Source organism: Tachysurus fulvidraco, chromosome 12 (assembly GCF_022655615.1).
Source record: "Tachysurus fulvidraco isolate hzauxx_2018 chromosome 12, HZAU_PFXX_2.0, whole genome shotgun sequence".
Classification (NCBI taxonomy): Eukaryota; Metazoa; Chordata; class Actinopteri; order Siluriformes; family Bagridae; genus Tachysurus; species Tachysurus fulvidraco.
Window position 1 is genome coordinate 5130911 of NC_062529.1, and position 14085 is coordinate 5144995.

Below are 14085 nucleotides of genomic sequence, written 5' to 3' on the forward strand. Positions count from 1 at the left end.
TGTTTACTTTGTTTCCATGAAAAATGATGGGACACAGTTTGTCATGTCAGAATTCTCGGGAAAAAAACGCTTTTTTACACTATTTTATGCTAAATATTATTAAATATAATAGTTCATATTAAAGGCCACTATGTTGATAAAAATATGCTTTACACTCGAAAATCTGATGATTTGTTTGTGGTATGATCGTTTTAATGCAATCATAGGTGTCAGCATGCGTTTTGAGTCAATCCCTGCATGCATATACAAAAGTGTTTTTCAGGAGCTGAAAAGCCGTTTTTCCGCAGTCTCAGTGCTGTAGCGCCTTCCTTTTATTCCTTGGATTTTAGTAAAACCTTATATAAGCACACATCTGACAAGCTTGAAAAGGGCTGTTTACTTTGTTTCCATGAAAAATGATGGGACACAGTTTGTCATGTCAGAATTCTCGGGAAAAAAAAGCTTTTTTACACTATTTTATGCTAAATAATATTAAATATAATAGTTCATATTAAAGGCCAATATGTTGATAAAAATATGCTTTACACTCAAAAATCACACATCTGACAAGCTTGAAGAGGGCTGTTTACTTTGTTTCCATGAAAAATGATGGGACACAGTTTGTCATGTCAGAATTCTCGGGAAAAAACGCTTTTTTACACTATTTTATGCTAAATAATATTAAATATAATAGTTCATATTAAAGGCCACTATGTTGATAAAAATATGCTTTACACTCAAAAATCACACATCTGACAAGCTTGAAAAGGGCTGTTTACTTTGTTTCCATGAAAAATGATGGGACACAGTTTGTCATGTCAGAATTCTCGGGAAAAAAACGCTTTTTTACACTATTTTATGCTAAATAATATTAAATATAATAGTTCATATTAAAGGCCAGTATGTTGATAAAAATATGCTTTACACTCGAAAATTACACATCTGACAAGCTTGAAAAGGGCTGTTTACTTTGTTTCCATGAAAAATGATGGGACACAGTTTGTCATGTCAGAATTCTCTGGAAAAAACGCTTTTTTACACTATTTTATGCTAAATAATATTAAATATAATAGTTCATATTAAAGGCCAATATGTTGATAAAAATATGCTTTACACTCGAAAATCTGATGATTTGTTTGTGGTATGATCGTTTTAATGCAATCATAGGTGTCAGCATGCGTTTTGAGTCAATCCCTGCATGCATATACAAAAGTGTTTTTCAGGAGCTGAAAAGCCGTTTTTCCGCAGTCTCAGTGCTGTAGCGCCTTCCTTTTATTCCTTGGATTTTAGTAAAACCTTATATAAGCACACATCTGACAAGCTTGAAAAGGGCTGTTTACTTTGTTTCCATGAAAAATGATGGGACACAGTTTGTCATGTCAGAATTCTCGGAAAAAAAAACGCTTTTTTACACTATTTTATGCTAAATAATATTAAATATAATAGTTCATATTAAAGGCCAATATGTTGATAAAAATATGCTTTACACTCGAAAATCACACATCTGACAAGCTTGAAAAGGGCTGTTTACTTTGTTTCCATGAAAAACGATGGGACACAGTTTGTCATGTCAGAATTCTCTGGAAAAAACGCTTTTTTACACTATTTTATGCTAAATATTATTAAATATAATATTTCATATTAAAGGCCACTATGTTGATAAAAATATGCTTTACACTCGAAAATCTGATGATTTGTTTGTGGTATGATCGTTTTAATGCAATCATAGGTGTCAGCATGCGTTTTGAGTCAATCCCTGCATGCATATACAAAAGTGTTTTTCAGGAGCTGAAAAGCCGTTTTTCCGCAGTCTCAGTGCTGTAGCGCCTTCCTTTTATTCCTTGGATTTTAGTAAAACCTTATATAAGCACACATCTGACAAGCTTGAAAAGGGCTGTTTACTTTGTTTCCATGAAAAATGATGGGACACAGTTTGTCATGTCAGAATTCTCGGGAAAAAACGCTTTTTTACACTATTTTATGCTAAATAATATTAAATATAATAGTTCATATTAAAGGCCAATATGTTGATAAAAATATGCTTTACACTCAAAAATCACACATCTGACAAGCTTGAAAAGGGCTGTTTACTTTGTTTCCATGAAAAATGATGGGACACAGTTTGTTATGTCAGAATTCTCGGGAAAAAAACGCTTTTTTACACTATTTTATGCTAAATAATATTAAATATAATAGTTCATATTAAAGGCCAGTATGTTGATAAAAATATGCTTTACACTCGAAAATTACACATCTGACAAGCTTGAAAAGGGCTGTTTACTTTGTTTCCATGAAAAATGATGGGACACAGTTTGTCATGTCAGAATTCTCGGAAAAAAAACGCTTTTTTACACTATTTTATGCTAAATAATATTAAATATAATAGTTCATATTAAAGGCCAATATGTTGATAAAAATATGCTTTACACTCGAAAATCACACATCTGACAAGCTTGAAAAGGGCTGTTTACTTTGTTTCCATGAAAAACGATGGGACACAGTTTGTCATGTCAGAATTCTCTGGAAAAAACGCTTTTTTACACTATTTTATGCTAAATATTATTAAATATAATATTTCATATTAAAGGCCACTATGTTGATAAAAGTATGCTTTACACTCGAAAATCTGATGATTTGTTTGTGGTATGATCGTTTTAATGCAATCATAGGTATTGGCATGTGTTTTGAGTCAATCCATGCATGTATGTACAAAAGTGTTTTTCAGGAGCTGAAAAGCCGTTTGCCGCAGTCTCAGCGCTCTAGCGCCTTCCTTTAATGGGTTATCGTAAAACCTTACATAAGCACACATCTGACAAGCTTGAACAATTGCTCTTTACTTTGTTTCCATGAAACATGATAGGACACAGTGTGTTTATGTCAGAATTCTCGGAAAAAAGCTTTTTTACATTATTTTAGGCTAAATAATATTAAATATAATAGTTTGTTTTAAAGGCCAGGTTTGTTTTAATGCAATCATAGGTATCAGCATGTGTTTTGAGTCAATCCCTTGCATGCATGTACAAAAGTGTTTCTCAGGAGCTGAAAAGCCGTTTGCCGCAGTCTCAGGGCTGTTTCATGCTGTTTCCATGAAACATAATAGGACACAGTGAGTTTATGTCAGAAATCTTGGAAAAAAAGCTTTTTTATATTATTTCAAGGCCTCAACCGTCTTACACACTTTCTCAACTGCTTGTCCGATCTCTTCATGGGCACCATCATGATCAGTTATACAACAGCTGTCACCTACAACAGCGCAGACACCTCCTTTTTCTGCAAGGAGCATGTCTAAGGCCATGCGGTTTTCTATGGAAGTCATACGAAGAGCAGTACGCTCTGAACGAACTCCCTCCATCGCCTGGAGTGTTTCATTAGCGAAAGTAGCTAAACGATAGTGAGTTACCTCAATCTGATTCCATAATTGAGTGTTATAATTGAGCATATTGGGGAAAGATGGCATCCCAAAACTTAGTTTTTAATTGATGTTTAAGGGGTGGGAAAGTTGGACATTTGTAGACCTTTTGTGACGAACATTATGGGTGCGATTGCCCTTGACTATAGATAAATGTGAAGCAAATTGTGTGAGTGCACATGTTCCACCCACCCTTTGGGTAGTTACAGGTAGACATTTTTTCCACACACCCAGTACCAGTCCTGCTTCCACGTAGTGCCGGTTTCACCTGGGTAGATCAAGGAACATGTGCTTACATTTTCCTGTCCTACTTCAGATGCTGTGTAGGTTTTGTTACAGCTTTTTTCGTCAGATTTTCTAAGAAAATGTTTCCCCCCGCTGTTAATATACTGGCGGTTAGGTCCCTGGAGGGCCTGGAAGTCCTTCACGAAAGCACTGCCTTTCTGGTCCATCTTCAATGCTGTTCTTAATGCAGCATCTAGCACCAGTTCAGTTTAGATATCTTATATGCTGATTTTGATATCCTTTCTCTGTCGTTTTGCCTGATATGCACGTTTCAGAGATGCAGATCTGGCCCATCGCTGTGAGGGTAGTGTCAAGAGTGTCATTTCGAGGTTTCAGGCTAGTTGTGGTGGCGGACGTTGGAAACACCTGACACACATAACATGACTCATTAGTATGTTGCCTGGCCGTCCAATTGGCAAATTTCCAGAATTCGTTGTCGTGAGGATGCGCTTGGACGGGTATCCCTGTCCCAAGGCAGATGATCAAGATGAGGAGGATGACAACCATACTGGTCACTGTGCCTGTGCTCAACGAGAGGCGGTCGTTCAGTTCTTTGTAGCCTTTTATGTCACCTCCTGCAGCTTTAATGATGTCCAAAGAGCCAGCACAGAAGGATCCGTGGGGTCACTGCTGAGCGTCGTGGAGTGATGATGGGAGAAGCCAAGAGATTGAAAGCACCTTCTAGAAAACTCATGGTTAAAAGGCTGTATCTTTGTAACATAAAGAAAATTGTGTTACACTTTTATGCATGTACAGCAGAGTCGACCCCTGGAGGACATCTCTTCACCCTGGTAGCATGGATCCACTGTGGAAAAAGATCAGTTGTGCGCACACCTGTGTTCGTAGTCGCGACTATTTCCGCTGGCCCATCATATTTACTTTCGCCCAATGGTTTAGGTTTTAATGATTTCTCTCCCACTTGAAAGGGATGGGTCATTAGAACTGACAGGTATAGTTGCTAAAATTTGTTCATAGTGTTTTGATAAAGTGTCAATCAGGGCAGCGGAATACTCAGTGATGTGCACATCAAGATTAGTTGTACCTATAGCTGGCTTACCCTTCTTAAAGGGTGTTGGAAACGGACGACCAAACAGAATTTCGTGTGGTGATAAATGAACGTCTTTTTGTGGTGTCATTCTCATTTCTGCTAGAACAGTGGTAACAAATCAACCCAATTTTTGCTACCCGTTGCCTGCATAACTTTAGTCAGCTTATCCTTAATTGTTCGATTAGTTCTTTCCACTATCCCTGAGGATTGGGAATGATAAGGCATATGAAAACGCCATGTCAGAGACAGGTACTTACACAGATCTTGTGTTATTTTAGAAGTAAATGATGTTCCTTTGTCTGAGTCAATAGCATGTGGGACACCATACCTTGCCTCTACCCACCTTGAGAACTTATCTACCATTACCAAAAGATATTTGAAAGGCCCCTGTGGTGGCATGTGTGTAAAATCAATTTGCAGAAAATGGTGCAGTTGGTATTGGAAGATTTTCATGTTTAGCTGCGCTTTTAGTAGGATTATTTTGAGCGCAGGTCAGACATCTCGATAAGATTGAGTCTATTGTACCTTTTAAATTAGCTACACAAAAGAGTTTATTCATATCTTCCCATACCCCTCTTCGGGCACGATGTGTAACACCGTGAAACTCGCGCACGGGAAAGGGAAGGCAGTGAGACGGGAGACAAAGGCGGCCATCAGAACTGTACCAGAGGCCATCAGATTCAACGTACGAATTTTGCGTTTGCCATTAGGTAATAAGATTGTACAGACAGGAGATCTAAGTCGGGCATGAGAGTGGAAGAGAGGAAGTAGGTGTTAATAGGAGTAGAAAGTGACGGAAAGGGCACTTGAGCTTGTCCCGCTTGTTTAGCTACCCGGTCTGCCAGAGAGTTACCTCTGGCCTCAATAGTATCATCATGTGTGTGTGCCTTAGTTTTGACAATAGCTAAGGAACGAGGAAGATGGCTCGCAGACATAGAGATGGAACTCTTTCGCATAGTTCGGGAGCCCCAGAGCAGGAGCAGAACATAGAGCTGTCCGCAGAGCCTCATATGCTTCGAGCATTTCAGGAGTCCATGTTAACAGACGTTGCATTGGGTCCTTGTGGGAGATTGCAGACTGGAGGCATTTGTCGTAATAAGAACAGTCAGGTATCCATTGTCGGCAGTAGTTTATCAGCCCCAGGAAAGCTATAAGAGCGTGTTTTGTGTCAGGACGCCGTGTGTTGATGATTACCCGTATACGGTCTTGAGAGAGTTTTTTTCTGCCTTGTGAGAGTTCAAACCCCAGACCGTGGGCAGACAGAACTGCAACTTAGGTTTTGAAACCTTGAATCCTTTTGAAGCTAGATGGCGCAGGAGGCAGAGGGAGGCTTGTCCACAGAGTTTTTCAGAGGCTGCGGAGACTAAGAGGTAATCTGCATCCAATGCCCATTCCTACCACAATAAAAACAGGCACCGGGGCTTCAGGAGTATGAATTACTTCCTCCTCTTCCCCGCATTTCCATCGGCCCCTCCCTCGGGTTCTCCCTCGGGCCGAGTCACCATTATATACATTTTTTCAGCCACAGCAAGGCATACTACTTGTCTACATTCTAAAATACCATCGCCTTCCATGGTGCGCACTCTCTCCCCTAGAGTTTTAACTGTCATATTGCTACAATCTGTGAGCTGATATTTAAGAACCTTTTGCACCTCAAATCTACAATTATGCATAAAGGTTGTGAGGAACAAAGGATTAGCGGCATTTTCATCCAACTCCATTCCCCCCAACAGCGTCCATGTCTCTTTAAACCGTGTTAAAAATTTGGAAGTTGACTCATTCTTCTCCTGTTTACAATTAGTTACTTGAAACAAATCACGATTAGCTTGCTGTCTTTGCAACAAGTATTTAGTCAACTGCTCTTTTAAGGCCGGTAGGGCATCCGGAGTAGCCCAGTACAAATGGTGTGTAGTCGTTTTTGTGGCTCCCTTCTTCTTTCCTGCCCAGTCACGCTCCGTTTCTGATTTAGTTTCTGTTTTTATTTCATCACTACTAGGTGATGAAGGTGAAAAAGGTACTCTGGCAATGAGATCAGTTTCATCATAATTATCTCCAAGAGTCGCATGCAATATAAATCTGTAATCAGCCCCGGTCAATTGATTATGACGGGTGGCTCTTAGTAACATGTCTACATAGTGAAGTGGTTTTGAAGGGGATGGGAACATTTTAATGATGTCCCTTAAATCCCCTAGTGACGGTGGATTGATAATGCGGACGTGGACCAGACGCACGCTGCATTAAGAGTGGTACCAACGGTGGCATTAAAGAGTGGGGGGTTGATATCTGACCCAGAATCAGATACAGCATCGCCATTATTATCTGTGTCTGTCTCATCATTTTGTGGCGTACCTTGCAGCTTACTGCGAGCATCAGTATCTGACTTAGTATCGAGTGTATTTTTAGTTATTTCAGTAGCGCAGCATGCAACAGGGGCCGACAAAATAGAAGGATCAATGTTGCTTAAACTAGAATAGAGTTGCAACAGTTGCCGATGGCCCCTTATTATTTTTACGGTGGGGGAATGGCGATTTCGGTATAGTTTGGGGATTAAACTTCGGCAAAGAAAATTCCACTTTCGAGTTTGGAATAGAGTGATATTTATCCCAGATTAGTTTCATTTCTAGCCATTTCTTATAACCGTCTGTCATGTACTGATAATCCCAATCAGAGTCACAGAAGCCGTCATATATTTGAATGTAAGCAGACGCCAAATATTCAGGTTTAAAAGTACCAGTGCGAAGATATGTCAAAAACTGAGGTTGTGATTCAGTCCACCCCACTAAATTATCTAGCCAGGGGGTAGTATAACAACCTAGACCACAACGGTTCATCCAGTCACGAGGAGTTTCCTCGTGGTCTGGCTTAGGATATTTCATTCCTGAATTACCCATGTCTAACTACAGGTACAACCAATATTATTACACACAAACAGTACAACACAATTAACACAAAACACAACACAAACAACACAACACAATTGGAGACCAGCGACCGAGACAGAGAGGGCGTTCAAATAAATTTATAGCCTCTAACCTTAGAGACGTTGTGCGCTTTTTCACTGATTCAATAACCAGTGACGAATTCCCTTACACATCGTGCATACATTCGACAATATCAATTTAACTATGCACGGATATGGATATCAGCATAGTAGGCACACTTTAACAGGTATGACAAGATACCAAATCAGCACTTACTCGAATACTGATATCCCAGACGAGCCCCCATGAACTGTAAGGAATTCTCATCCGTCGCTTGGACAGGTTAACCCTCTTTCATCTGCCGCCTGAGCAGGATAACCTACGCCGGAACCCGGAAGTCTCAATGAACACACTAGTCAAAGTCTTTCAGAAAAAAGTTCCAAAGTTTATTAGGAAAAGCAGGAATATATATTCCAAGAAGAGGGAGGGTGTATTGAGTGTGTGTGTGTTGGTATCTGTGTGTGCAGCTGTGTTTGTGACCTCTCAGTTACCCCATTGAAGTCAGATCTAATTGGGATGTGAGCCTATACTTCCCTTAGTTCCCATGGTTCGTAACAAAGAATGATTATGGCAGGGCCATCTGTGGTAAGGCTAATTATGGTAAAGACAAGAGTGTGTCTGTGTGTTGGGGGGGGGGATGTGTGTGTGTGTGAGAGAGAGAGAGACAAAGAACAATGTTCTCTGTTCAGAAAGTCTGCAACATTACCAGAAAAGATTGTTTTATGCAATTATTCTCACACATAGGTATGAGTGTTTTGAGTGAATCCCTGCATGCATGTACAAAAGTGCTTCTCAGGAGCTGAAAAACTGTTTGCCGCAGTCTCAGCGCTCTAGCGGCTTCCTTTAATGGTTTTTCGTGAAACCTTATATAAGCACAAATTTGACAAGCTTGAAAAGGGCTGTTTCACCTTATTTCCATGAAACATGATAGCACACAGTGTGTTTATGTCAGAAATCTCAGAAAAAAGCTTTTTTTACATTTTTTACAAGCTTTTTAATATAAAATATAATAGTTCATATTAAAGTTCATAATATGTTGATAAAAATAGGATTAAAACTCAAAAATCTGAGGATTTGTGTGTGGTATGATCATTTTCATGCAATCTTAGGTATGTAATATGATTCATTCATTCATTCAAAAACTGCTGCCTCCCTCCTCCACCACGCCGGAACCCGTTTTTCATTGTACCAGTTTATGTTATAAATTATCACATATTTCTCTCTCTCTCTAATCATCTATCTATCTATCTATCTATCTATCTATCTATCTATCTATCTATCTATCTATCTATCTATCTATCTATTTATTTTTTTCCAGAATAACATGTAAGCAAGCATATCTAATACTATGCATGATTAATGGTTCTGCTGTTATACGAGGGGTCTATTCTATTTTCCAGTTGCTGCTCTCCCCGCTCTGTCCATGCATGCGCCCAGAGGCAGGATACACCCTGGACGGAGTGCCAACTCATCGCAGGGCAAACACACTCTCATTCACTCACATACCATGGACAATTTTCCAGAGATGCCAATCAACCTACCATGCATGTCTTTGGACTGGGGGAGGAAACCGGAGTACCCGGAGGAAACCCCCGAGGCACGGGAAGAACATGCAAACTCCACACACACAAGGCAGAGTTGATTTGAATACTGGCAGCAGAGGATGGTTATACCAGTCAATGTTTCATATCGGAAAATCCCATCCGCGTTATGAGGAAAACCCTGCACGCCCAAACATTCAAGTAATCCACAGTTAAAAACCCACAAAGTCAGATCCTTGTACTCGGGATACCGATCATCCTCAACGCAAAAGCAACACTAGCGCTTCATTGGGACATCAATGAAAGTAGAGCCTTTACAATTCATGTACTGTAGATTCAACATCAGATGCAAAGTAGCATACAAAAAGTCCATAAAACTGAACTTGAAACAAAGTTTCTCAATCAGGACTCCAAAAGAAATGATTCAAAGGAACTACAGCAAAACCATGCTTCCCTCTTCCAAACAAAGTCTCTCTTCTTCGGATTTATTGGCGGGTCGCATACCAACTTTATGGTGCATACCGCCACCACCTGTGCTGGAGTGTGAAGTGATTTCAGTCTAGATGTATGTCAAAAGATGTTTATATTCTATTTCTAAGACCACTATGCTTAATGAATTTTAAAACTAACCTTACAATTTTTCCAGATCCAAGTTTTATGTTTAATAAGTTAGCCATTGTAAATACTTTGCAGACTATTCCCTGTAGCTCTCTTAATAACTAATTCCTTTCCAGATCATACTTGGGGCAGAAAACCAGCACATGTTCTACTGTTTCCTTTACTTGGCATAATTCGCATAATCCCGTACCGTGTTTTCCTATGATATAAAGCGTAGAATTGAGTTTAGTATGTCCCATTCATAGTCATAGTCTACAATAACCTGATCCTCTCTACTTAAGTTTAGTGTCATATTACTTTGTCTTACGGTTTTATGTATATTATATAAATGCCTTCCCGTTTTACACTCATTCCAGTTCATTTGCCATTTCTGGTTACAAGCTTCTTTGATGATACTTTCCCTTCCATCCTACTTAATGCAACAGTAATATTGGGGAAGTTCAATTTAAGTGACTCTTTAGCCATTTTATCTGATCTTTCATTTCCTGGTATATCTGCATGAGCTGGTACCCAAACAAATGCAATTATTGTTCCGAGTTGCCTTAAACTATACAAAATACTCAATATTTTTATGTAAATATCTGATCTAGCTGTTTAATAAGTTAGTAGGCTTATAAGTGATGCCATAGAGTCTGAACAAATCACAACTTTGTTTGGCATCACCTCTTCCACCCAACTAAGTGCCATCTAAATTGCCAATTCAGCAGTATATACTGAGGTCCCATCAGTTAGTCTCCCATATTTCCCTATTTTAAATTCAGGAACATAAAATGCTGATCCAGTATGACCTATCTCTGGGTTTCTTGATCCGTCTGTGTATATTGGGAGAAATGAAAAATAGACTGTTCTAATATATTCAATTGTATAGTTCTTAATATCAATATTTCCTTTTTTAACACTTCAGGTTGGCTAAAAAACCATGGGGGTATTGGAGAAATAGTTGCCGTTAATGAGAATGCCGTTAATGAGAATGCAAAACCTTTTCCTGTTAAGCTTATAGTCTCCCAACTCCCCTCAATAATTGCTTTAGTACTTTGTTCATGTTTATGCCCTTGTAAACTGATCCAGTAAGCAACAGCTAATTTTTGGCATCTTAATTCTAATGGGTACTCTCCTGTTTCCACCTTGCACTGCTGAGATTGGAGTTGTTTTAATTGCTCCAGTAATACATCTCAACGCTCGTGCCTGAATTAAGTCTAACCTTTTAAACATACTACCTGATGCAGATCCATATATAAATGCAACCATAATCCAAAATGGATCTTAAAAGAGTACAATATATGTTGATCATAGATTGTTTATCAGTTCCCCATTCGTGGCCAACTATACATCTCATTAAATTTGCTGCATTTCTCTTCAATGTATTTGACATGAATTTTCCATGTTAATTTGGAGTCAAACCATAAACCTAAATATTAAAAATGCATGGACAGAGCGGGGAGAGCAGCAACTAGAAAATAGAAGAGACCCCTCGTATAAGAGCAGAACCATTAATCATCTATAGTATTAGATATGCTCGCTTACATGTTATTGGGGAAAAAATAAAATAAATAAATAGATAAATAAATAAATAATTAAATGATTAGAGAGAGGGAGGGAGAGAGAGAGAAAATGTGAGATATGTGGTACAATGAACAACGGGTTCCGGCATGGTGGAGTCGGGGTTGAAGGAGAGAGGCAGCAGTTTTTGAATGAATGAATAAATGAATGAATCATATTACATACCTAAGATTGCATGGAAAAATTTGATACCATTTCTAGTGGCTGTTTATACAGATAAAGTTTACTTTTTCTGCAATCCTCCTTTTAGTAAAAAAACTGACTGCACGTTTTGGGTATAGAAAATCTAAATCCACATTCCAATGACCAATTCTCTACAATCTCAATTGCTTCTTGAATTTTCCACTATATATTTTTACGTTTCTTCCCCTCTTCCACATTGTGCCATCATGTGCATACAAAGCTGTTTTAACTCCTGGATGAATTCCTTCGAATACATCATTAATCATTATGTTAAATAATAAAGGTGGTATCTACTTTCGCCATCTCAGAAATTGTATTTCCTACCCTGACTTGTATTGATCATCTGAATAAGAAACTTAAAACCCAATTATTATAGAATCTTCCTTCAATTCCCATTCTCTGCAACTTTAAAAGCAATCGTTCTCTCCACATAATATGCTTTTTCGATGTCAAAGTATACTGCCACTAACTCTTCTTTCATTGCTAGCACCTTTTTGACACAAGTTTCTAGTCATTGGTGCATCTAGGGTGGATCTGCCTGGTCGAAAACCATACTGATAAGGAGCCATTAATCCTTTGCTTTCCAGTACATAATATAATCGATTAACGATCATTTCCATTACTTTACAGAGTTTAGACGTCAGAGCTATCGGCCTATAATTTCCTGCTATAGTAGCATCTTTCCCTGGTTTGTGAATCAGGATTACAATTGCTAGTTTCCATGATAGCAGTAATTGTCCTTCACTCCAAATTTTGTTAAAAACAGCCAATATTACTTGAAGTATTACATCATCCATCTGTTTAATAATAATAATAATAATAATAATAATAATATAGCAGATTCTATCTTTCCCAGGAGCAGTACTTCTAACCCTCATTAAAACTCTCTTAAGTTCCCACAAATTAAAAGCAGCTTCCAAAGCTGTTTTACTATCTGTTTTTTTATTAAAAATATCTCGATTTTGCTTTAATATTTCTTCTCTCCATCTAAGTTATACCTAGGTTATCTGAGCTGTGTGTCTTTTGAAAGATGTAAGCAAACATTTCCACTTTATCTTCTTGCGTCACTGCTGTTTTCCATTCATCTACTAGTACTGGTATATTCTGAGTTCTATAAACCCCAACCATTTTTTTGAAAACACCCCATACCTCTCCTATTTGGGTTTCCCTTCCTATTGTGGAGCAGAATGACTGCCAGTACTTCCTTTTAGCTTGCTTTATCATCTTCCTTGCCTGAGCCCGTTTCTTCTGATAACTAATTAAAGTTATAGGTATTAAGGTTTTTCTAAGCTCTCTAAAGGCCTTATTTCTATCTTTAACAGCTTTAGTACATTCATCATTCCACCATGGGACAATTTTCAATCTTACTTTACCTTCTGATTTAGGCATGGATTCTTCAGCTGCATTTATAATAATTGTAATTAATTGGTCAGAACACAAATCTATATCATCTAAGCTATAATTCATCATTCCATCGATGCATAACCTGATAAATTTATCCCAATCGGCTTTATCAAATCTCCATCTATTTGGCATTATTTTATTTTGTTGATAAATTTCCAGTCCCACATTGCATAAAATTGGAAAGTGATCACTTCCCAGTGTAGATTGCTCTAAAACTTTACATTCTAAAGCTATAGTTCCAGAGACTATTGTCAGATCAATACATGACATCGAAGAGTCCCTTATATTGAATCTAGTACCCTTCCCGTTATTTAAACACACTAAAGCATATTCCTCCATAAACTCTTTTACTACCCTACCTTTATTATCTGTGCAAGTACTACCCCAAAGTGAATTATGTGCATTAAAATCCCCACACCATATCAAATTTCCCCCAACTTTGATTCTTATCATATTTAGATCATCTAAAGTTAACTGATTACAAGGATTATAAAAAAGTTTACCACCTTCAATCCCCCTCCCTGAGTCCACACCTCTACAACAACACATTCCCCTAAGTCATCTATTATTATTTCTCTATAACTCACCCCATCTTTAAGAAATGTCCCACATCCTCCTCCATTTGTACCAACTCTATCCTTTCTAACCAATTTTTAGCCAGGAATAATAAAGTTTAACTGCGGACGAAGCCATGTCTCCTGAATACATATAATGTCTGGTAAAACCGCTAGCTGGTAAACAAATCTTTTAAGTTCTTGCCCATTCGGAATCAAACTTCTAGCATTCCACTGTAATATTTTCATACCTTACTTTTACTTCTCTGACTACCCAAAGGATCATCCTTACCTACTGTTCCTTCAGTTTGTCCAAGTATCGTTTGAATCTGTTCCACTGACACTTCAGTAATACCAAGATGTCGAGCCGCTGCAGATGTAATAATTTTCAGCTTTTCACTTCTTTTGTCTATTTGAGCTGAACAATTATTGACTTCAGCTATAAATGCTACAAAATTCATTTTGTTTACCACAAGCAGGTTTCCATCCTCAAGACATTTGTGACTGCAGGTGTCTTTAGACT